Source organism: Pinus tabuliformis, chromosome 7 (genome assembly GCF_031772625.1).
Source record: "Pinus tabuliformis cultivar Carrire ecotype Pingquan chromosome 7, CPIR1, whole genome shotgun sequence".
NCBI lineage: Eukaryota > Viridiplantae > Streptophyta > Pinopsida > Pinales > Pinaceae > Pinus > Pinus tabuliformis.
In genome coordinates this window covers 1,444,627,095-1,444,654,459 of record NC_142293.1, presented here as the reverse complement: position 1 = coordinate 1,444,654,459, position 27,365 = coordinate 1,444,627,095, and the positions used below count along the sequence as shown (strand labels likewise).

At 38.7% G+C, this 27,365-nt stretch overlaps 1 pseudogene; it reads right to left on the bottom strand.

Moving 5' to 3' along the window:
* Window positions 1-624: 624 nt before the first annotated feature.
* Window positions 625-27,365, bottom strand: part of LOC149253120 (uncharacterized) — a 116,689-nt pseudogene continuing 89,948 nt past the window's right edge.

The following is a 27,365-nucleotide window of genomic DNA, read 5'->3' as shown; positions in this document are numbered from 1 at the left end:
AGCAACTGGCAATCTCCTTACTATGCGCATCTGCTTACACATTACTCAAAGATATGCATGGGTCGCTGTCCTCTTCTGATTTGCACTGGGAGAGCGCTATCTGGCAAGCAATGAAACTTGTCTCTGAAAAGGATATGTCTTTATCAGGGTCAGATTTGGCTCTCTCTGACATTACTTTAAAGAATAGTCTTGACAGCAAGTGCCCTGATCAGGAGCTACTTCACGGGAATATGAGCACTGGTGTGTTTCACTCTGATGATGGTTCAACTGTTACTAAATCTGGAGGATCTGTGGACGTATTGACAGAAGCTTTGCTTGCTTCGTTGCGGGTTTCTGATGCTGCAACTCTTTCTATCGGTTACATGGTTATTTTGCTTTTTGTTTTATGTTATCTTGGCTTAATATCCTTGATACGTTACAGCAGAGGTGAGCCTTTGACAGTGGATAGGATCGATAACTTTAGCAGGCCAGGCAGGATCACCACGCCTTCCAGACTTAGCCCAGACAATATCACCCAAATCAAACTCTTCTAGAGGATGCAAACCCTTCACTGGAACAATTGCAATTCAGTCAAATAACCCGTGGCCAAAATAACTAAACTCTAGTATTCACAAAACCCGCCGATGCATCATCATATAAACCATATTTCAGGTTTCAACAGAGTGACCACTTCTTTGCCGCAATCCCTCCAAATCACTGGATCCCCTCCACCAAGAACTGTGTACATTTGGCTGGTTCTCTTGCTCAGGGGAATCACTGTTAGCCAACCGTTGGTCCCTGCTTTCTCTGAACATAGGCAAGGAAACCAATTCATCGGGAGGACCACCTAAAATCCATAACAGCAGTGAACTAATTGACATTAGTGAATTTTGGTTCATCAAAGATCCAGCAGTTTGAGCTGTTTGGGGCAAGTCTAATCCTGTAGCCTGTTTGAATAAGTCCACCAGATGTACTGTTCTCTCTCAGGTCACTATTTTGCATTGCATTCGAGCTAGTAGTTCTGATAGAATCTGTATTAACACCTCTAGTGGTAGTTGTCCGGTAATTTGGATCAGAGATGTCGGTGTTGCCAGTGAGAGCTCTTCTAACATGATTATCATCGCCTTCCTCTGGTTGATTATCTCTAGCTTGATGAACTCCAAAACCACCTATTTGGTTTGCACTCCTAGCATTTAATCTTGTAACATGGAACGTAGATGTAAGTATTGTAGATGAAGTTATCTGCACCCCAGGCTGTTGATGCAATTGATCTCTCTGCCACATAAACCTTTGCAATGCTGGCACCTCAAAGCGATTCCAAAAATATAGTATCAAGTGCTGCATAAAAGCTGCTGTAGCAGCAAAGGCCAAATACGAGAAACCATATGCGTACGAGAAAAAGTATATGTGAAAAACCAAAAAGTACAGCAAGAAGAACCGGGGAAAATACTGCATTGACATGGGTGTCCGCACACTGATCATCGTAAACAGCTCACATAACCACACAAGAGTGAGCACCATAAAGGCGAGTAGCTGGTCATCATAAAATTCAAACAAGAAGAAAAGGATTCCAATCATGATAGGTACAAAAACAAGTGATTCAATCACATGAACAAAAATGAGTTGAAATGTTGGAAGATGATGACGTGCATGATGCTGAAGCTGAACTGTGAACTTAAGCATGCGTGATTGAGTCTCCCTAAGAGTAAATGACACTGACATTGTGGTGGTGAAAAAGACGAACAATGACATCAACAGCACCCCACAAGGATTGCTTGGATTAATGATAACCATTGCCACAGTTTTGTCATCGGGCAATGCCTCTACTTGATCCAAGTCAACTTCCCAGTTATTCTCTGGAATCAAGTCATAAAACTGGATTTCAATGCCATTGTAATCACAAGCAGTTTCATAAACTGGAAATCCTGGTCGTGGTTTTGAGCCTTTAGTGGCCTATACCTGCATGCATACTTGCATAACTTGCGAGCAACCAATTGTGAGGTACACATGAGGGAAAAATACTCTGCAACAGCAAAGGGTATATGAGGCTAATCAAGATCTGGACCCGTGTTCTATGAGAAGCTGGAGATTGACGGTAGTAACCACACATGAAAATGACAGTGTCCCCACATCCCACTGGCCAAGAAATTTCCCATTGGATTTTCCATCAAACCCAGTTAAAATTGAAAGATAGAATATAATGAAGGATTGTAAAACACTTGACAGCAGCCCTCTTGCTAATAATTGCCATCTGAAATATAAGTTGTCAATGCCGGCTTTGTACAACTGAGGAAACTGCTTTGAAACAGCGGTACTTACATCCTGGTCCAAAATTCCAATCGCTAATGCTGGAAGTGAAGTGAAAAGGATATTGTACAAGACATTGTATAACGCTTGGTACCAATCATTATAAAAATTTGCAGCAGAATACCCACAAAAGGAAGGTGAAATAGATTACCACCTTTGAAATCCGAACATATGACAGCCTTCCATGGACAAGGAGGAGCTCTGTAAGGAATCTGAATTGAGAAATTGCAAAGTCGCTGGCCATTACAGCTTGCATCCAATGATGGACTAAAGTATGCCTCTAAAAAACCTCAAAATATGTAAATCCATGTGCCAAGAAGTCTGCAGCAGAGGTTAGGCAATCAAGGCCGTAGGCATATGCTTGTCAAGAGATTTAAAGTATGCCTTTCATTCCAGCAATTCCTTTGCTAAGTAACCAGATTTGAGCAACCAGATGTATGGAGAGCTGTATAACCAAATGACAACGGAAGACAATTTCTAGACTAGATCAAACAAATGGACATGATTGCTGATGATGTTTTGTTTCTTTTGTTTGTGCTTTTGCAGAGATAGGAGCTGAGGAAGTTTGCTGCTGCCTTTTGGATAGCTGAAGAACAAATTACATAATCTAAACAGCACATTTAAATGATTTCTTCTTCAAAACCCTGTTTTGAAGAAGAATCAATCTCTGATAGAAGACAGAGTCTAACAGGTATAGTATTTCCGTCAAATATTAAATAATATGCATAAGAAAAAAAACAATCCTTATTACTTTTACACATAATCCACAACACAAGGAAAAAAAAACATTTTAAACTGGAGCAGAACCATCGAAATATGTCATAAATAATTGATTCATACTTTTCAAAGTTCAATAATTTAACTAAGCCGGAGGGAACGCTAGCTATGTGGCCTTGTTGATGACATGGCATGTTAAAAGGAAATGTCATTCATTTGGTATGTCACAAATTTTTCAAATTGAGTTAAGTCCTGGCTCAACATTGCGCTATAATGTAGGTAGTCAATCTTGATTTAGTGGAGCCTTTTGGATATGGTTATACCTTTTTGTACCACCTATATATATGTATATATGTATACATATACATATACATATATAAACATATACATATACATATCTAATCATGTGTAAATCTAAGAGTCAATACTCAATACCATAAGATCCTACCCCTTTATAACACATTATCAACAAGCCAAACAACCCATAAACCACAAAGAATAACTAATATAACAAGGTCAAGGTTTCTATATATGTATATATTATCATCGCGGGCCTTATTCTATATTCCTCTAGTTATTGAAATGTAATGAGTCAATATGTTAACATTGAGTTAGTGAGGTTACCACAAGATGATATAGCTTTAGACAAGCCTAGGGATGGCCTTGCTCCAAGTTGCTCCACCTTAATGAATTCCTTTACTACCAAATGCACCTATAATGAGAGTCATGAATTGGAATTATTTTAATGCCCCAAAATTGCTTTTCCTTAATGAATACATGCCTTCATTATAGCAAATAGACCTATAACTAAAGTCATCACCAATAAATTTTAGTTACTCAATTGACTAGATATGGAGGGTCTTTAGCAATGTTAACTTCTATTTTTGGTATTTCTCTAATTTTTATTGATTAATGGATTTCTTTGAAGATTTATCAAATTAATTTTAAGGAAATCCTCTTCTTCCCTCAAATTTGAGAAAAACTTTAGATTCAATCTATAACATTGTGGATCAAGACACTTATATTTGGTGGGGCTTTGTATAGTTTGGTTTGCAATGGACAAATGGTTTATTCCTTCCCTTCACACAGCCCTTTGAGGGGCCAAGGAAATTAAGGAGAAAGGGGCAAATATCTCAAACAAGTTAAAAGGAAGCATAGGTTTTAGTTTTCCCTATATGTTTTTCCTAACCTCATTGAAAGTAAGTGGAGTTGGGGATTAGTTTATTCTTGCCGATGTATTTGAGGGAAAAAACTATCATACCTCTCCCTTATTTTTTTATAAGGGAAATGATGTCCGTTCTCTACTCTGGGTTTGAGGGGCCAACAAAAGCCAAAGAATTAAGAAGAATAAAAGCTACAAGAATTTAACCGGTCAACGCAACCAATGAGGCTTTCATTAACCCCCTTATCTAATGGTTGGATTTTATGGTGAGCTCAGTCATTCAACAATTCTACTATTATATGTATTTACACTTTCACATCATACGAGCTCTCTAATCAAATAATAATTTGCACCACAATTCTGTATCTAAAGAGAGAAAATACTTCTATAGGTTTTTTATAATGTGTACCTTTCCATGCTTGTTATTTTTCACTTTCCCATTCCAAACAAATGTCTCTTACTTATTTAATTTGACATCTCATCAACACCTTCATTGTTTGTGTATATAAAATAAATCCCATAATCAACATAGTCACATAACACCACCTTAAATGAGTGAGACAAACTTCAACAAAAAACGAAGGAATACGAGTTCTACAGGGCACAACATTTGCGTGATGGAGTTGTTACGAGTACACGGGTTCTTACATTCAATCCCTCTCATGGGGTTGGATGGAGAGAGGTGTTGATATGGTACTTGATGGAGCGGGCTAGGTGTTTGGAGATCTCCATGGCCACAATTCAACAAGGGATTTGGGTTACTAGAGGAGCTCCAAGGCCAGACTATTATTGGGATCTAGGTGGGATCCCCCACCACATTATCTCTTTGGTCGGTGATGGTTGTAGCTCGGTGGTGGATTCAACGACTAAGTGCACACTCACCTTCAGATCTCCATTAGAGTTCTAGTCAACACTAGTGGCAGGTTGGATCGACAGGGGATTAGGTAGGCTCAGTGAGTTGTCCTGTTAGGTTGGTCGTACATGAGGTTGTTGGGTGTTCGACATACTCGGACAAGAGTTGGTTGATGGACATGGCATTGGCAGGGCACCAAACAGGGCCATAGGTGGGGGTGGTGACTTCCCTAAGACATTTGGGGTACAGGAGTCTTTGACGAGCCAAGCTATAGTGACATCACCACTGACACATATCGAGATTTGGCTCTTAGTTTTCACAAGGAGGTTCAAGAGGAGAGGTTCAACCATCCGAGTTTATGGATTCATGGTGGTGGAGATGGTGATATCGACTAGATGTGGTTGTTGCACATTAACTCAGCCTCAAGCAGTTGCATTATGTGGTGTATATAGATATGCAACGATGAGCGCCTCTTGGGTATACCCATAGGGACTCACATACAATCACATAAGAAATGGTTGTTATCCCTTCACGCCCTCATCACAAGTAGCAAGGCATGAGAGGCTCACTTGAGGTGGTTGGATGTGACCCAAATTATCATGGACATGAGAGGATTTTTACCGTTGGGGTAGACAAACTATGCTTGGGTTGGAAGGTACAGGCACAGGGATGATATGGGCCACTGTAGAGGTAGCATATGCTTTAACCCCCGAGTATTCACTTGAGGATATGATTATTGGAGACCTATATGACACACTTTTGATAGGGAATTCTAAAGCATTGCAGGGGCATGCAGTGTAGGGGATGATAAACCTTTTCTATAGGAAGGCACGTAAGCTTTTTGGTACACCATCTAGAGATAGGATGGTAGAGTTTGTCGTGTGACCAAGAAAGAGCAGAGTCATGGGGTATACACCATATTTTTCCTTGATATATGGATCTTGTCCCTATAGGGATCAGAGACGTGGTATGGATGGATCAAAAAATGGTCAAAATTATTCCGCCACAGACTTGGGTATGGATCCAAAGGTTCAATTGATGAGTGGATCACTCTACTTTGAGATGAGCAGGATCCTGATAGAGAGTGATCTAGTTCATTCTTGGGTTAACACATGGGAGATCATTTCGAATTTTTCCACGTGCTGAGGCATGTATTCCCTGTTGTTTCTTAGGATTGAGACTAGCCATGGGGTGGGAGGATCGAGCACTGTTGAGTTGTCCTCACAGGTTGGGCATATATTTGGTCATTACATGTATGGTGGCTGAGAGTTACAGAAGGGGAGGGCCTAGTATGAGCATGATGGACAACCGGTTATGACTGGGGAGTCACAACGTCAACATGTCAATTTCTTTTTGCAATTAACACTAAATCTCGACATCTCAGGACTTAGTAGTTCAAGCACTTTCAGGGATGAGTTGGTTTTTATAGGGGAAGATCACACAAGTCTTCCATTTGGTTTAAGTTGTAAGGAGAGAAGTTTCCCCCTAGTAACTCGTTGATGACTCGGGGCACTACACTAGTATGGAAGGACAATTGGCACATGTGGTTCCTGGCAGCCATTGACACTACTCAATGGCAAGCAACATGAATGGGGAGTGATGGGCTTCAAATTTGGCTGTGGGATCTAGGGATCCATTGGGTTAACGGACTATCTTGTTTTGGGAGGATCATAGAGATGATAGTGGTAAGATGACATCTCCTTCAGGAGGCTAGTCGAGGGGTTGTCAAGATTATCACTATGGGTCGAGGAGCGCATTCCTTGCTATTCTTTGGACCAGGAGATGGACGAGGATTTGTAGATGGTGGTTTTGAGGGGATGCCCTCACCAGATATTCTTCATCACTATGAATTTGTCCTTATTCGGGGTTATGACAGAGGATTACAGGAGTGGATGGATATGCAGGAGCTCGAGGGAGTCATAGGATGCCCAGACTAGCGCAATACCCACACGATGACTGCACATTTAGGAATCCGATATTATTTGCAGTGACAGTTTAGGTCATCCAATAGAGTAAACACTTCATGAGGCATTGCTTGAGGACAAGTAAATTGGTGAGGAGGACTGTGATATCCCAAGTTCCCCAAATTTCTAAGGAAAATTGTAATTCTTCAATTTTTGGCATTAGAGACAATTTTGGCATATGGGACTTAGGAGAAATGAGAAAATCAATTCCTTCGTGGGATGTGGGGGGCGCAGAGAATGAATTGACACTCCCTTACGAAGCATGCACTTGTGGGAAGAGGAGAAAGAAGAGGGAAGGTGTGTCAGTGGAGAATGGGACCCACAAAAAGAGAGAGAGAGGAAATGAGCATAAATAGAGGACGAGGACCTCCATTTTGGGTGTTTTATCACTTTAAATTCAAAATCATATTTCTCTTGTAGCTTCTTAACTCAAGACAACCAATATTGTTTAGCACACGAATTTCCAAGCAGGAATCCAACCCCTTCTTTGGAGAACCTCATGTGTCTCCCTAGCAGGGAGGAAGCCGACTATACCAGGCTTCTTCCAAGCTATTTGACTAGTGCTCCAATGAAGTAATGCACATTTTTCCTAGGTGTAGAGGGCCACACGTGGAGAAAAAATTTGTAGGTGTGGAAGGGTTGATTGATCCTGGTTTTTGGCAAGAGAGACATTCATCTTGAGGGTAACATTCTTAGTGGATTCTTCAAGGGTGAATGTGAAGGATTCCAGAGGGTCAAATTACACAAATTATGGCTTACACAGAGGGTCATTGGAAAGCTTGCGTAGAGGTGGAGAGGCTGGGTGTTTAGGGAGAGGTGAGCTAGATAAATAAGAATATTTTTGAGTAGAATTCTTGCAAGAAATTTAGGGATGGCCTTTCGGGGAGGATTTGGCACCTATTCAACATAACATTTCCCATCAATGTGTTTTGCTTTATAGAGAGGATAGTACACACTCTTTAGGGGCTCCTAGGGCGGTTGGAAATAGCCCAAACCATTTTTGGGTTTTTGCGGGTTTTTTTAGAGGAGTTTGGGGTTAATTTCATAGAATTTTCTAGGTGATATTTTTGGTATAAATCAGTGTTCCAGTGAACAACCAGTAGAAAAAAATTATTGGAGGAGGGTGCAGTTCACTCTAGGACCATTTCCACCATTTGGGTCCATGAGATATTTCTAGGTTTGGTTGGACCTATTGACAAAAGGTGCTAGCTAAAATTTCATAATTTTTTGAGCACATCTGAGGGTTGAATTCCCATTTCCTTCCAGCAGTAGTGGAAGTAATTTTTTGGGTCAGCACAGAGGTTTTTGGTGGAGTCATTCCAACAATTGGGCATCACAATTTCAACCTGGGTTTTGCTCAACTTGCTATAGTAAGAGCTTAGCTCATGTATCTGTTATTTGTTGTAAATTTCAATTTGGAATATTACAGGAAGAGATGTCCATGTGGTCTCCCTATGCATATTTTATTAAAACACAACCTGTCCTAGATCCTCCAACTCTTCATGGTAATTTCTTGGTACATTCTACATGCATTTTTCTTGGCCTCTTGCATATTTCACTCGCCTTTGTTGATATGCTTGTCCATAACGGTAATCATTATTAGTTGTAGGCCCCTACTATGATGGCCATCACAATTAATTTGTTCCTCTCTTATATTTAAGCAACTAATACTATGGAGATTTTACGGTTTTGGTTATCGTTTTCACCTTTTCCCCGTGCAACCTTCTATATCCATATAAATTGCACTATGCATATCCCATTTGATGGCTTTGTCTCAATGCTTCCCATAGGTCCTAAGAATGTAAGCCCCCCGGGTTCCCGTGGATAATGTCTTTGAATTTCATAATGATCGCCACTACACATTGTTAATTAGAATTTTGTGCCTTGAATCTCAAGTGGAACTCCTTTGGGATACAATCATCCAACGCATGCATTCAGCTAGTCACTTCAATGATGAAGTAGACACTTTTCACTCTATGGTGGATGAACTAAGGCTTTAATGCGATAAAGATCTCCATAAGTAGGTATTTCCAACACCTTCAGATATAACATCATCTCCTATATTAGATTATTCCTTATTGACCTCAATGTTCCATCAATAACAATAGGATAAAATGTTGGAATAGTGGAACAACCCTCACAAATTCTAGGTCCCTCTTAATGCAATGCTTTTATATATTAATATTAGATGTTTTTTTTTTTATAAAGACTCTCATGAAAATATTTTTGATAAAAATATGCACCCCTTGTAGTAGTTGGAATCATAGTTCTCTATGGAATGGATGTTTTGGATAACACCCTAATGATTGACCTCTTGAAATTTTGTCGATTTGTTTGATAAAAATATGCACCCTCGTAATAGTTGGGATCATACTTCACTATGTAATGGATGTTTTAGATAAGATCCTAATGATTGAAATCTTGAAATTTTGTACTTTTGCAGTATCATCTCAACACAACTTTTGTTAATATAAAATCTTCTAGTTAAATTTAAAAAAATAGTTATATAGAACTTACTAAATTTATATTTTATATTATTGACGACAAGGCATATTAAAACGAAATGTCATTTATTTGGTATGTCACAAATTTTACAAATTGAGCTAAGTCCTAGCTCAACGTTGTGTTATAATGTAGGTAGGAAATCTTGATTTAGTGGAGCCTTTTGGATATGGGTAGACCTTTTTGTACCACCTATATATGTATATATGTATACATATACATATACATATATAATCATGTGTAAATCTAAGAGTCAATACTCAATGCCATAAGATCCTTTTCCTTTATAACACATTACCGACAAGCCAAACAACCCATAAACCACAAAGAGTCACTATTATAACAAGGTCAAGGTTTCTATATATGTATATATTATTATCGTGGGCCTTATTCTATATTCCTCTAGTTATTGAAATGTAATGAGTCAATATGTTAACATTGAGTTAGTGAGGTTACCACAAGATGATATAGCTCTATAGAAGCCTAGGGAGGTCCTTGCTCCAAGTTGCTCCACCTTAATAAATGCGTTCACTACCAAATGCACCTATAATGAGAGTCATGACTTGGAAGCATTTTAGTGCCCCAAAATTTATTTTCCTTAATGAATAAAGGCCTTCACTATATGAAATAGACCTATAACTAAAGTCATCACCAAGAAATTTTAGTTACTCAATTGACTAGAGATGGTGGGCCTTTAGAAAATGTTAACTTATATTTTTGGTATTTCTCTATTTTTTATTGATTAATGGATTTCTTTGAAGATTTCTCAAATTAATTTTAAGTAAAGCCTTTTCTTCCCTCAAATTTGAGAAAAATTTTAGCTTCAATCTATAACATTGTGGATCAAGACACTTATATTTGGTGGGGCTTTGTATAGGTTGGTTTGCAATGGAAAATTTGTTTATTCCTTCCCTTCACATAGCCCTTTGAGGGGCTAAGGAAATTAAGGAGAAAGGGCTCAGTATCTCAAATGAGTTGAAAAGAATCATAGGTTTTAGTTTGCCTTCTATGCCTTTCCTAACCTCATTGAAAGTAAATTGAGCTAGGGATTAGTTTATTCTTGTCGATGTATTTGAGGGAAAACACTGTCATACCTTGCCCTTATTTTTTAGAAGGGAAAGGATGTTTGTTCTCTGCTCAGGTTTTGAGGGGCCAACAAGGCAAATAAGTAACAAGAATAAGAGCTACAAGAATCTAGCCGGTCAACTCAACTATAAGGCTTTGATCAACCCCCTTATCTAATGATTGGATTTTATGGTGAGTTCAATCATTCGACAATGCTACTATTATATATGTATTTACACTTTCACATCATATGAGATCTCTACTCCAATAATCAACTGCACCATAATTGTGTATCTAAAGAGAGAAAATACTTCTATAGGTTTTCTATAATGTGCACCTTTCCATACTTGCTATTTTTCACTTACCCATTCCAAAAAAATGTCTCTTACTTATTTAATTTATCATCTCATTAACACCTTCATTGTTTTTTGTATATAAAATAAATCCCATAATGAACATAGTCACATAACACCACCTTAAATGAGTGATACAAACTTCATTTTAGAATGTGAGGCCTTCAAAGGCAATAGGGAAAGTTGTGCAAATATTTTGGTAGCTAGATCTTGGGATAATCTATTTAGCAAGGGGTTTCTTGAGAAGTTGGGAGCATTTATTGTGAGGCTTCACAGAAAAAAGGCCGAATACATCAACAAGATGAAGAAGCAATCTGTCCCATAAGCTATCTTTAACCTTGTGAACGTTAAAATAATTTTCTTTTTTTCTTTCTTATATAAGGCTTTAAGATAAACTATTATCATTCCAATGGGAATGGAAAATCAATGCTTCACCTACATGTAAATATGAAATCTGATATTTCATGTAATCTTTTGCAAATTATGAGAAATTTGTAATCCTTTCATAAATTATGCAAAATGCGTAGTCCTTTCATAAATTAACTAGAGGAAATAAACCAACTGACCGAAAAGAGCATGGGCGAGTTTACGTTTACAGTCGGCAAAAGATTTGATAATTCAAAGCAAGCGGCCCAACCCCAGTTGGCTCAAGAAAATAAACTTTATCTTTGCTCAGTTACAAATGGACCAACGAATGGTTTCCCATTAGTGTCTCCCTCGGAGTCGTTAGAACGACAAACCAGATGATTGAGACAACATCCATAATTCTCTTCCAAAGTACCTTTGGGACGACATTGCTCCCAATAAAACTAAAGATGCAACACCATAACAAGAACACCTCAACAACCTCTCTTTGAAGCTATCCCCAACACATGCATGTCTTAATCTTAGTTAATTATGACAACAGAGCATAGGAGCGACGTTGTTATCTAATTTTAGATGATAATAAGTTTAAAATAATTCATAAGACTTACATTAAAATATACAAATAGATTTTAATGTAAAAAAATTATAATTTTTTTTTTTTTTTTCTTCCGGTGAAAACATAAAATATAAAAGATTGTTAATTTTACTACGTGTTATTAATATTAGCAACAAATAAATTTAAATTTATGTTTTTGAGTTAGTTTTTTTCGTTGGTAATTTTACAATATGTTAATAACAATAATAATCATAAAGATTTACTTTTTAAGTATAAGTTGGTAAAATGTCTATTTAATTTATTTATGATTATGAGTTGTTAACGAAATTAGAAAAGCTATTGTTTTTTATTAATTGACAATGAATAATATATATATATTGTACATATCACAAAGAAAAACATAAATGTAGGCACACACAATTATTTTTTTGTTTCACACAATTACATCGAGCATATATGATGCTTATAGGATCCAACAATTCCTAAACAGAGAGATTGGTTGTTGAACCCAACCACTCAACAAACCAAATCTACCTATTTGCTAAAGTGAGCATTATTTCCAAGTCTTCCCCGAAAGCTTACATTATTACATAAATCACAAATTACATATAAATCACATCTATCTGATATGGTCTTCATCAACAATTACATCCACTCTTGAATCTCACAAACATCGCTCTTTCTTCACCACCACATGAGCTACCACTTGATCTCCATTTAAAACATTACTACCTTTGACCATCATTGACAGAGTTTGTAGAATTGATGCTTCTTGACCTCTTGAAGGACAATCTCGATACTGAAGCACTCTATGGTCTAACTACCATCTATCAAAATGCAACGAACTATAATTTTGATACTTATATAGGTAAGTTGTCTGAGTATTGAGTGTATTTAGCAGTCAATTATACAACTAGCCTTTCTTCGCATACACACTTACATACACACATTAATAACATGTAACCAATGCTATAAATGATAGTTGTTTTAGAAAAGTATGAGAGGCTCTATATTGAATTTAACATCATTGTCACAATCTGAGAAGTCCTCAAGCTTGGCCTTTGTCAAGTCTTCAAAAGTAACTATGTTAGCTGATTCTTTTAATTTACCAGTTAAGAGATCTTTGACATGAGTTTTACAATTGAATGTTGTGTGTCCATGTCTTCGATAGTAAAAACATTTCACTGACTTGTCATTTTTATTGATTGTTCCCTTAGAGAATAGTACCATCTCAACATGTGAATTGTCCTCTACATCAATCGATTTCATCCTCTTCTCTTCTACTAGGAGTGTTGCAATCATTTCATCTAGTGATCGAGAGGAAAATTGACTTAAGGTGAAAATAAGATTATCATAATTTGAAATAAACTATTTAATAAAATAGCCTTAACATCTTCTTCTTCTATTTTTGCCCCAATTTCCTCTAGCTTGATTATAAGTGATTTTAGATCATTTATATATGTAGACAATGATACCCCGTCATGCATTTTGAGTTTGAATAACTGCAATTTCAAAGAGAATTTTGCATTTACAACTTTTTCCCCAAATATCTTACTTAATTGTTTCCATATTTGTGCAGAGGATTTTTCTAAGTTTATAAGGTGAAGTTGTGAATCTGACAAAGATAGTCCTATAATAGACTCAGCTCTCTCTTCCCTTTTCTGCCATTCAATTAATTGTTTAGGGTCTTCATGAGTTGGTTCTACTCCTTCTACTAAACTCCATAACTTTTTATGCATCAAATTCATTTGGATTTTCACCTTCTAGGTATAGAAGTTTGAGCCATTGAATTTTTCAAACTATTTGTTCCATATTTAAAAATAAACAATTACTCTATGATTGTTACTTTGTAATTGTAGCCCACACATAAGCACTTGAATCACTTGGCAATGTCTGTCAACACAAATTTAAGTCCTTAAATACACTATAAATTATCTCAAGTTTCACGACTCTTAGGATGGGTTCAACAACTAGTTCCACTTCTCAGTAACAATAGTATAAGCAAAGGAAAATCGGGTGTGAGTGAAATTACTCAATAATATCTGTGGTGAAATTTCAGGAGTAGTCTCCCCTTCTTGTTCTCGCACAAACACTGCTATAATCTTTGCCTCAAACATTTAAGCTCCTATCATAAAGGCGAATTTTCTTATATGAAAATGATGCTTTCTTTTTGGTTGGGTATCTCCACCCAACGGCTACTGTCTATCGAGTCAACACTTCTCAAAGACGTGGATTGTAGAATTTTTGTTGCATACTTTTTGTTGGGAGTACGATCCCCCAAGGGTAGTTTTGGTGCTAAAAGCCCATGTTGGAGTTAAATTTTGTAATAAAATAGTAAAGTCTCCGCATTTTGTGGTTGCGAAGCACGAAAGTGTTATGTGTCATAAAGGGTAGTCGGCCCTTAGTTTTGAAAAGTAAATTCAGTTGTAAGAGATCTACCCATGGTCCGTGGACCATGGGATTGTATAAAAATAGCTAAGCTCTAAGTAGTTTTAGAGACATAGAATGATGAATAAGGTAAGAGAGTCGTAGCTTTGAAGAAAGAAGTATAAGTCTTGGGTTGTAGCATAGGTAGAGGCTCTACAGCTGAGTGCGCAGGGGCCTAGGGTAGAAGTCCGCAGCTGAGTACGCGGACCCCTGCAGCTGTGTGCACAGGGTGGACAAAGTTGTGAACACTTGGAAGATATTAATAAAGAAAGATATTTTGCAATTCCCATGACTTTGTTTTGTTATTGCATCTTGATATGTTATGTATGAATTTCTTTTATTATGCTTATGTGATGCACGAATGAATGCAATTACATTGAATAATTGAACACAATGACGATTATCTGTTTATGCGGTGATAACTATAAGTATTGGATAAGATAAGCAAGTCACTTAGAGTAATTTGGGAATCTGCACGGCACGCTGCCATAGCAACATGAAAGTACCTGAGCAACAAGCTAGGGCTGCGCAAAGGTCGATCATACCCTTTTGCAAAGGTATTAAAGGACAGAATAAAGGGCTCATCTTGCAAGCCATAGAGCGAAGTGACCTGCGGGAAGGTCGGAATAGAGAGAATCAAACGACATCACAACCATCTCAGGGTGCGGAAACTTGGTTCCAGCATCCCCCCATAGTGCTTCGGGTGAGACTTCGGTCTGCGCTCCACAGGCTGATGTCGAAAGGGCTAATAGTATAGGGGTTATTTTAGCTAATTAACGTTGAACCTGGGTCAGGCCCCCTCAAGCCAACACTTGTTCAAGCAACATCAAACTACAAAACCAATCTCGCTCAAGCTGATCACACTCTTTAACACGCAATAAGAGGTCTACACCTCCACTTAGGGCTTAAGATGACATTAGGGGAATTTTGAGGTCTAAAATGGGCCTCCTAAGATAAATTTACAACCAAAATAAACTTTATAATAACCAATAGGATTCAATGTGATGATGTCAACCACGGGGGATGATTCACCATTTTTGGAGTAAAAAAGTAAAAAATAATAGAACTACTTTATGAACTCATATTTTCAACTTATCTCCCTAAGGTTTTACTCAAATTTTGAGCGGGAGTACTCGTTGGATGAAAAATTTAATTCCTCATCCAAGCAGTACCCATGTTGCATACTTTCGATTGACCCTGCTATACGACAAATGGAAATACATGAAAAAATGTGATTGTAATCATGTTTTTCATGTATTTCTCATTTTTAATGTAGTAAGGTCCATCGAAAGTATGCAACATGGGTACTCCTTGGATGTGGAATCAAATTTTGAATCCAATGAGTGTTTCCACTCGAAATTTGAGTAAACCAATAGGGAGATAAGTTGAAATAATAGCTTTTTCTCTTTTTTCCCTCTAAAATTTGATGATGTAATCTAATATTATTTTATTATTTCGACTATTATTTTATAATTTCTTTAGGAGGCCTATTTTAGACCTCAAAATTCCCCTAATGAAAACACATGTTTTTGTTATGCTCTTGACTTGCGAGAAGATACCAGAATACCAAATATGCGAATAAATAGACCCAGAACACAGAATAATGAGAAATAACAACATGTATTTTATTATTTAGAAAGGAAAGCAATGTTCACTTGCCTCTTCGAGGGGGAAACCTCCAATAGAGCTGGGCTTGATTACAAAATAAGACACGACGCCCCTCAAGGGGAGTCTCTATCTTTTATATAGGATTCATACATGCAATACCATGGATTAGTACCATGGTTCTTATTAATACCATCTATCTAATACCATGGCCCATTTGCAACTAACTGTGGTCCCTTCTTTAAATGTGGGTCAACCACTTACAATTATTAATATGGGCTTTATTGACTCTTTAACTAACTATAACTATGACTCGACCCTATTACGTAAATAAGGGGGTTAGGGTTGGACCCTAACATGCTCTCCCCCATAAAAATAGCCTTGTCCTCAAGGTTGAAGCTGCAGAAACTGTTGAAGAACAGTGGATGGTTCCCAGGTCGCATCTTCTGGAGAGGTGTCTTTCCACTTGACGAGGACCTCCTTGATCGTGCGACCGCACAGATGCCGTTCTCGCGTGTCAAGAACCTATTCAGGTTGGAGCTAGATTGAACCTTCTTCATCCAATTCCAGTAGACAGGTTTGAATTCTGTAATTGTTCCCAACCACTTTCTTGAGGCATGAGACATGGAAGACGAGATGGATTTTTGTAGTGGGTGGCAAGGCTAGCTTGTAGGCTACTTCTCTGATGCATTGAAGTATTTGATACAGTCCGTAGAGTTTTGGAGATAATTTCTGACAACCCTTGTCTTTGAGTGATATTTGCTTATATGGTTGCAGCCTCAAGAATACTTGATCCCCTTCTTCAAATTTGCACTCTGAACGACGTTTGTCTGCCTGTTGCTTCATGCTATTTTGAGCTTAATGGAGATTCTCTTTGAGGTGGGCAAGCATGGTTGCACAGTTTTGTAGGAGTTGATCCATTGCTTGTACCTTAGAGCATCCTTGGATATAAGAAGTAGGTGAAGGGGGGAGTTGACCATAAACTGCTTCATATGGAGTCATCTTGGTGGTGGCATGATAGTTAGTATTATACCACCATTCAGCTAGAGGTAACCACTGTACCCATAGATGTTGCTTTTCTGAAGTGAAACACCTGAGGTAGGTCTCCAGACATTTGTTGACTGCTTCAGTTTGACCATCAGTTTGGGGATGATAGGAAGTACTGAGTTGTAGTTGGGTACCTTATAGCCTGAAGAGTTCCTGCCAAAAGTTACTGGTGAAGATCGGGTCACGATCAGACACAATGGAAGTGGGCATGCCATGCAATTTGAAGATCTGGTCCATGAAAGATTGAGCCACCAAAGTGGGTGTAAAAGGGTGGGGTAGGGCGCAAAAATGAGCATACTTAGAAAGTCTATCCACAACCACCATGATGACTGACTTGTTGCCTGACTTCGGAAGACCAGTAATGAAATCCATAGAAACCTCCGTCCAGATTGAGGTAGGGATGGGCAATGGCTGTAAGGTGCCTGGGGATTTGACTGTTTCTCCTTTATGGTGCTGACACACATCACACTTAGCTACAAAAGTAAGAATGTCCTTTTTCATGCCTATCCAAAAGAATGAACGTCGAGTGTGAGCATAAGTCTTCTGAAAGCTTGAATGGCCTGTAGTGGGAGATGAGTGCAACACTACCAAAATGTGACTTTTGAGGATGGATGTTGGTGATATCACTACTTTGTCCTTGTAGAGAAGAATATCATCCTTCCAAGAGTAGCCCGCTGTGGAATTTGGATCTGCCTGCAATTTATTAATGAGTTGGGAGAGCGAAGGATGTGAAAACCATTCCTTGCGAGCCTCTTCAATCCACTCTGGAATGGGAAAAGAGATTGCTATCAGGGTGATTTCCTCCTCAAATTGGCATGATAAAGCATCCACTACGACATTTTTGCGCCCTTTCTTGTAAATTATCTCATAATCATATCCCAACATTTTGGCTAGCCATTTATTTTGTTGTGGCGAGGATAGGCATTGCTCCAAAAAATATTTAAGGCTTTGATGGTCTGTGCGGATTTGGAAACACTACCCCAATAAGTATGGTTGCCAAGTATCCACTGCATGTAAGATGGCCATCATCTCCTTCTCATAGGTAGATTGTCCCAAATTTGTCCCACTTAGTTGTTGGCTAGTGAAGGCCAAGGGTCAACCTTCCTACATTAAGACAACCCTAATACCCGTACCTGAAGCATCACATTCAATCACAAAAGATTTGGTGAAGTCGGGTAGTGCCAATACGGGAGTGGAACACATAGCATGTTTGAGAGCTATAAATTCCTGTTGTGCTTCATCATTCCAGAGGAATGAATTTTTCTTGAGAAGGTGAGTAAGGGGTCTAGCAATGCGACCATAATTGCGGACAAATTTGTGATAGTAGCCAGTGGGACCCAAAAATCCTCTCAAACTCTTCAGGGTCTTTGGTTGAGGCCAATCCCGCATTGCCTGGATTTTTTTGGGATCCACCCTGACACCTTCATGCCCCACAATGTGGCCCAAATACTCGACTTCTTTCATGCCAAAAGAGCACTTGGACAATTTGACAAATAATTTATGCTTCCGGAGTAGTTGCGAGAGCAGGTCTACATGCTGAAGATGTTTTCCCAGGTGAGGCTGTAGATGAGGATGTCATAAGAAAAACAAGGACAATTTTTCTGAGATATGGTTTGAGCAGGTGATTTATGAGGCTCTGAAAAGTGGATGGGGCATTACAGAGACCAAATGGCATGACCAGGAATTCAAAATGGCCTTCATGAGTTCGGAAAGCAGTCTTTGGAATGTCTACTTCTTTCATGTGAATTTGGTCATAGCCCGAGCGAAGGTCGAGCTTAGTAAAGAACTGAGCCCCATTTAGTTCATCCAGAAAATCATCAACAACCGGGATGGGAAATTTATCTTTGATCATCAGCTTGTTGAGGGCCCTAAATTCTGGACACATACATCATTCCCCATATTTTTTGAGCACCATGACCACAAGCGATGAATAAGGACTAATGCTAGGACGAATGACACCGGCTTATAGGAGTTCCTTGATGATTTTTTCAATTTCATTCTTTTGTGCGAAAGGATATCTATATGGGCGCACATTTGGTGGTTGTGCCCTTGGGACCAAAGTAATGCTATGATCATGTTCCCCTCTCGAGGGTGGAAGCTCATGAGGCTTGTCAAAGACATGCAGATGGTTGTTAAGACCTATTGCATCTCAGGATGAATATGAAGAGAAGTGGGCTCAAAGGCCTGGATGGCATTAAATTGGGCTATAACTCCATGGTGGCCCTTTTTTAACAACTTTTCCATCCTATGCAAGCTGATGATAGAAGGAGCACCTGCCTGGAGTCCCCGGAGGGTATGTGTGTGGTCCTTTTGCTTAAAGCTCATATATAACTCCTAGAAATCCATTGTGATTGGGTCGAGTGTGCAGAGCCATTCAACACCCAAGAAAATGTCACACCCACCCATGTTGATGGAAAGCATGTGGATCTTTAGGTGATAATCCCCCATCTGAAGTTTGACATTGTCACAGTGGCCTTCACATTTCATTGACCCCCCATCAGAAATCTAGACCTGGAAATTAGAGACTTCTCTGACAAAACAATGCACTGCTTCAGTGACCCTTTAATGGATAAAGTTATGCGTACTGCCACTATCAATCAAGATTACTATAGGGCGATGTTTAATAAAACCTCTGATTTTGAGAGTTTGGGGAGAAGAAATTCCTACCAAAGCATGGAGCAAGATAACTGGTTCTTCTGGTGTAGTTGGGAGCTCATTGTCTGGCTGGTTGTCCTCATCTTCCTCCTCTGGTCCCTCAATTGGTGGGGCTTCCTCAGATGAACTGTGATCAGTAGAATCAATTTGAAAGAATTTGGGTTCCTTGAATTTATGCCCCGGGGAGTATTTCTCATCACAGTAGTAACACGATCCTTGCTTTCATCTTTCCGCCATTTCCGTTGGTGACACCTTTTGAACCTTAAGTGTTTGGGTAGTGCTCGAAGCCTGGGTGGGGCGTCCCTTGGCTATGAAATTTGGACGAGTCGACTAGGCCGCTAACACGCATTCTACTTCACGAGCTATTGTGCAAGCTACCAGCCATGTGACTGGGTGGTGCATCCGGACGTGGGCTTGTATGGCGTCTTTGAGACCACTGATAAAACATTCCAAGTAGAACTCATCTGCTAGACCTCCTGTGCGGAAGGCTAATGCTTCAAAGGCTTTAATATATTCTTGCACTATGCATGTCTATTGGAGCTTAGTAAGACGACCCAAAAAGGTAGATTCATGGTCAAAGCGATCAGAAAGGGTTTTTGAGAATATCTACCAAGTCATTGGCCTTGCATAGTAGCGTTGATGCCACTGCCACCATTGCCATCTTTCTTGGTCCAAGTACAAGCTTCCCACACTTAGCTTAGTCACATCATCTCTGATGTGATTCAATGTGAAATATTTCTCCATTTGTGATAGCCATATGTCCGGATGAGAGCCATCAAATTTATACATGTCCAGCTTGGGTGGTCGAGGCTGGGACTATTGGTGGTTTCCATAGAAGTGAAGAGAATGGCTAGATTCACCCTCAAGGTTTTCATTAAAAGCATATGCCTCCGATTGTACCCCCGACTTGCCCTTTGTGATTGTGTCATTTAAGGACTGGATCTGCTTCGTTAATTCCTCCAACTTTTGTTCAAGGGTGTCTATCTTCTCATTGGCCATAGCTTGAGCTCTGGTTTGTACCATGCATAGATCTGATGCACTTGTCGTTACTATGAAAAAAATTTGGGACCACCTGAATTTTGACGCTGACAAGTTAATGGTACCACCTTGCTCAGCCCATCGACCTGATTCTTATGGGCTAATTCTCCTATAAGCGTCCCGAGAGGGTCTCAGACTTTTTTTTTTGTTACTCCGAAAGGAGTTTTACTCCTCGCTTAGGAATACTGCAGTAGCCGATTCCCAGAAAAGTTAATTATGCCCAATGTCCTACGAGAATCACGCCAAGGTACAGAAGCCACAGGCCTCCCTGCACAAATAGTCAGATCTGTCGGCGAAACCCTCAACTGTAGAGTATGAGTAGGAATGTGGCAGTGATCGAACCCCTACTGCTAGATCTGAATGGTGGATCTAATTGTTGCGGCTGCGATAGAACCCAACCTGCTAGATCTGATCTGGAAAAGATGATGCACGATCTAGAGAGAGACAAGGGAACTATGGTCTCAAGGAGTGTCAGGTGCTACAGATCGAAATATACATAACAGTCCAACAGTAGTACTCAGCCCAATCTTTCAAGGCACTAACTAAGGAGGATCAACCGTACCCTTAGCCGTACTACCCAACTACCCTATCGTACGCGCGAGTAATCTCCCCAAGTGCTGTTCTCAATGTACTGTAGCAGCAAGACGGTGGACAGTTTATCTATGGCGAGGTTTCAGGTGAGCCTAGGGGGCTTCTGATATACCCAGAGGATACTTGGAAGACATTCCATGCGCGGTTTTGTCTAATTCGCTACTACTCGAAGGGGTACCCACAGGGGTTACAAGGGAGTCCAACAAGCGTGACCACCTCTTGTATTTCCTGCATGCATGCCTCCCTAAATCCGCAGGTTTATGCGCTTAACGACAGATCACGTGGTTTAAAGACGCCAGAACACGTCTTTAGACAAAAAAAATCTGCTAAAAATGGAGATCTCACCAACCCTGGAAAGTGCTCTGATACCACTTGTTATGCTCTTAACCTACGAGAAGATACCAGAATACCAAATATGCGAAGAAATATACCTAGAACGCAGAACAATGAGAAATAATAGCATGTATTTTATTATTCAGAAAGGAAAGCAATGTTCACTTACCTCTTCGAGGGGGCAACCTGCAATAGAGTGGGGCTCGATTACAAAATAAGACACGATGCCCGTCAAGGGGAGTCTCTATCCTTTATATAGGATTCATACATGCAATACCATGGGTCAGTACCATGGTTCTTATTAATACCATCTATCTAATACCATGGCCCATTTGCAACTAACTGTGGTCCCTTCTTTAAATGCGGGTCAACCACTTACAATTATTAATATGGGCTTTATTGACTCTTTAACTAACTATAACTATGACTCGACCCTATTACATAAATAAGGGGGTTAGGGTTGGACCCTAACAGCTTTTCAATTGAGTGGCTTCGTTGTTGGATTGATGCTCTCACACTAATCATCACACTCTTATATCTCATAGTTCTACTGTTTGCGTCGTCACCATCCCGATCTCCTATGATGCAATATGCACAGAGAACTCTGTCAATCATTACCACAACATGCTTCTTGCAATATATGTGTCAGAAGCCTCCACCAATACCAACTAAGACTCGTGATGATTCATACATTTCCTGACTGGTCGCTTCTATTAGCAATAGGACATCTTCTTGTTCCGGATGAAACAACAATCATGTCAAGCTGAGTGTTGGGTCAACACCGCAGGAAAATATAGTGAGTGAAACCACAGATGCAAAAGCCCTTACATCCATTCAATGCACTCAGATTCACAAAGCACCAGAAGGAGTCCTCACTTTTACACATGCCTACTCTGTTGCCAAAATTACCACAACATACATATCAACCTCCCACTACTTTTACACTTTCATGGGCCCTCTCAGAATGAGTTAACCAAGAGCTACCAAATCTGATACAAGAAAGAAGCATAAATATGCACACACAATTATTTTTCTATTACACATAAATCACACAATTACATCAAGCATATATGGTGCTTATGAAATCCAACAATTTCTAAACTAAGAGATTGGTTGGGAGAGTTTTTCAGATGAAACTGTGTAGAGGATTTTATATCTTGTCCAACGTTTCGGGTGGACTCTCCACCCATCATCACGGATTGATAATTTGAGTGATCACAAACAAGCATGCCGTGTATTCATTTATAGAAGAAAGATTTAGAATTTAGAATTAGCCATTAAATAATAATATTAAAATAGTAAACTAGTTGTTAAATAATAATATTATTAAGATAATAAAATAGTTGTTAAAAATAAACAAATAAAATAAAATAGAGGAACAAGGGGGAAGAGAATCATAAGGAATTTTAAGGACTATATTAGGATTAACTAATTAGATGTTGAGAGTCAAATCAAGATAATTAAAAAATTAAAGGGAATGCCAATTAAAAAAATAAAAATAAAAATAAATAAATTTACTATTTAAAGAAAATGGTTAAGCCCCCATATTTACATAATTAATTAATTAAGTAGGGGGTAGAGAATTAAGAGGAAAATGAGGATAATAAAAGGATTAAATTAATAGTTAAGAGTCAAGTCAAGAGATTTAAACAAATTGATTAATTAAAGGGATGCAAATTAAAAGGAAATTGAAGTTAATACTAATAATAATAAAGAGGATAAGGGAAATTTAGATAGCATTAATTAACAAGAGAGAAAATATAAAAATAGCCAAATCACCAAAGCTTAAAAAATTTGATGGTTGATAAGCGGAGAAAAGGAAATAATTATAAAAATGAAAATGAAAGATTAAAATATTTATTATTGGATTAAAAATAAAATGAAATATTGTTAAATAATAAAATGAATAATTGGTTAAATAATTTTAACAATGATTGAAGGAAAGGGAAGCCAAGCAAGGAGGGTAAGGAGAGATAAAGAAAGGAGAAGAGAAGAAAAATGTAAAGAGATAAGGAAAAAGAAGGGGGGAGCAATAACTAATGAGTTAGATGGTGGATAACAGGATGCCAAGAATGACTTAATTTATAGCCATCTTCTCGATTAAAGTTTCCAGGGTGCTTCTCTATTTCAAGAGCCTCCCTAATGATTTTCAAGTTGTAAAAAGGAATAGAGGCAAGAATTTTGGTTTGATTAAAATAAACAAAATGTATTGAATTAAAAGAGTGCTCGGCTATGGAAAACTTTGAAAGCTTGAGATGATTGGTGTCAACAATATGTTCTTTAGTTCAAGCTTTATAGGAACGCCTAATCTGACCAATGTATGATTTTCCACGTGAGCAGGGAATTTGGTAAACCCCTAAATTCAACATGGGGTACTAACCAGAACAACTGCTTTAAAGTTTTATGAGGTTTAACCATTTTCTTTTAATAGTAAATTTATTTATTTATATTTATATTTATTATTTTTTTTAATTGGCATTCCCTTTAATTTTTCAATTATCTTGATTTGACTCTAAACATCTAGTTACTTAATCCTAATATAGTCCTAATAATCCCCTATGATTCTCTTCCCCTTTGTTCTTCTAATTTATTTGATTTGATTTTTAATGACTATTTTATTATCTTAATAATCTTATTCTTTAATGTCTAGTTTATTATTATTTTTTTATTATTTAAACGACTACTTCTAAATTCTAAATATTTCTTCTATAAATGAATAAACAGTGCTCATTTGTGAACATACAAATTCTCGATCCCTGATGGTGGGTGGAGAGTCCACCTGAAACATTGGACAAGATATAAAATATTCTACATAGTTTCATCCAAAAAGTTCTCCCAATATGAATAATTGTGAAAACATACACTCTGTTGAAAATAGCAACAAGAAATGTTAAAAATAGAATCCAGAAATTCCAATTTAATATGTCCTTGAATTAAATTGTGAATTAAAATTGAATTCTATTCTCATAGCAACTTGTAAATAGTTAATTAAGTTTAATTAACTTAATTAGCTTAGGAATTTCGAGTTGAAAGTCTTTATGTAGTCATGTATATGTTCTCCCTAAAATTTAGGAGTACGGTATGAGTTTAAGTGTGAATTGTAATTAGGTAACTCAATTTACTGAGTTATGTTCAGTTAAATTAGTTCCACACTGTTTGAGGAATTAATAGAGAGTTAACAATCAGTTGGTGCACTAATGCATCTACTAGTGCTACTCCAGTTAACTGAAGATTTCCTCATGAGAAACTCATGCATGTCAGTTCAGAGAAAGACCCAGTCGAGACTAGAGTGTAGGGACAGTGTACTATCAGTTGTATGATTTACTGAGTTGTATAGATCATGCATGCAATCAAGAAACGGACCTAGTTTGGATTGCATATTTTTGGATGCACTGGATTCCCATTAATATGGGCTATTCAACCATAGGAATTGCGTAAGGAAATAGGGGCTTGGAGAGCAGCAAAAGAGGCTAAGGTTTGAATTGAGCTTGCTTGTGAGAAGGGAGATTGATCATACTGAGTGCTGGGATTATTCTTGTGAGAACAAGCATTGTATTATCATCTTGGATTTTTGATTTAATGCAATGCAGATAATGGGGTTTTGAGTTGTGGCTTTCCCCTGATACTTATTGTGTTATGTGCCATTGATTTTTCTTCCTCTTTCTATTATTGTTTTCATCGATCTATTAGCTTTTGTTGGTTGAAAGTAGAAGTAGATTCTTGTCCTGTGATTTAGTAAATTGCATGAGCTTGTGAATCTACATAATTTTCTACATGGTATTGGAGCTGAGAACAGTATACTAGAGGATAGTTCTAAGTTTTGAGCTCTAGGTTACAGGTGAAATTTGAATTTGCAATACATACTTCAAGATCAACATATGGCATTCTACGGTTTACGGCTCGAGTATATAGCCTGGAAGGATAGGATGGAGGCCGTGTTGGAAGGTAATGGCTTGAAGGAATTCATTCACCAGGACATTCTTAAGCCACCATTACCAGATGCTCAGAATCTGGCTGAATGGAAGAAGTGTGTGGCAAGGGCGAGGCGGATAATCCTTGAGGGAGTTCGAGACCACACTGTCTCAAGTATCCATGGGAAGGAAAATTCACATTCTATGTGGAAAGAATTGAAGGACCTTTTCCAGAATAATAGTGACCATAGGAAGTTGGCACTAAAAGATAAACTTCGAAAAATCAAGATGGAGGAGGGCGAATCAATTCCAAATTACTTGACCAAGTTCATCATTGTCACGATGAGCTTGGAAGTGTTGGAATCATTCTTGCTGAGGATGATATGGTGAGTCTTGCTCTTCTAGGACTCCTAAAGAGTTGGCATAGTTATCAGGACTCTGTCAATGGTTGTGAGAAGCTGCCAGATTGGGAACGACTGTGGTTAGATTTGATGCAGGAGGAGATCAGGAGGAACACCAAAGATGGGACCTCTTCCAAGGAAGTGAAAGAGGATTTTTCCTTAGAGAGTAAGGCAAAGAAGGCCAAGGGAAAGAAGTCCCAAGGCGAGGAGGGTGGAAAGAAGATGGACTTGACGAAAGTGATCCAAAATGGATCTTGGATAGACTTCTAAGTCTAAAGTGTTCCTCACAGAGGAAAATGGAAGTCCAAGGATGCTCCTATAAATAGTCCCATTGCATAGATCCTTTCATTCTGAATCTACTGCAATTTGAATGGGCTAAAATGGACTTCGAACGAAGAAGTTATCGCAGAAAGAAGTTTGCCTTTGTTCCTTTGGAAAAGGAGGAATTTCTTCTAAAAATGGCATAAAAGGCCTTATATGAAAAAATCGCATGTGAAAGGTTTAAAGGGTGGACCCGAAATATTATGTTCCGCAACCTAAACCCTTATCGGATCCATGAGATGTATTGGATCAGAGCAATGAAGGGACAAAGGCCTGGTGGGAGGACTTGGCAATTGCGATTATGCGACATTGCGATTGTCGATGATTGGATTGACAGATCGGCATTGGCGATGTACATAACCCCTAGGCCGTAGCGAATGCAATATGCCGATGGGTCGATGTGCGATCGCATGACAGTCGTCAGATCGAGAAAAGAGATCAACGGTCTAGATTTAATCGGCGGTCGGGAGATCGACAATCCCCGATACAAAGGGCCGATGCGATAGCGACATGCGATGTGATATGGACCGTCCGATCGGGGAGCAGATCAATGGTCTAGATTTAATCGGCAATCGGCAATCGGCGAACCCTGATGTCAAGGCCAATGCGGTTGCGATAGCGATATGCTGATAAGGGCTGGACTCGATGGGTTTATAGACCCGATTTCATAATTTTTGAAGTCCGGGAATTCATATTTTTCAATGTATTTGGGGTTTTGACCAATCCACCTATGCGATGAGATATGTGACTAATGGCAGACCTGATAGGGTTTATAGGGGCGATTTAATGGAATTTGAAGTTTGGATTTCACGCCCGATAGCGTATTTTTTGGAAAATCTCTGTGAATTGGAATTTTTGTTCATTTTCGGGTTTTTGCCTGGAAAAAGGCCATGATCCCTTTGTAACAACTCTTGGTCATTGTGCCATGCTACAAGTGGGCATTTTACAGACAATGATGCGTTTGGGAACACGCAGAGCCAGATGGCCAGTCGAAGGGACAGAGAGCAAAGAAGCTGCAAAGCTGCAGAGGGATGATTACATAGAGAAACGGCTGGGGAAGCTGCAGAGCTGGAAAAATGCCTCAAAGGAGTCAGAGAGCCCAATTAACGGGGAGCTAGCGAAAAGCTAATGCGCAGAGCAGCTGAGGGAGTCTTGGAGTCGCTTGGAGGTCAAGTGGAAAAACCAGAGAGCTGAAAGTTGCCGAGACAGTCA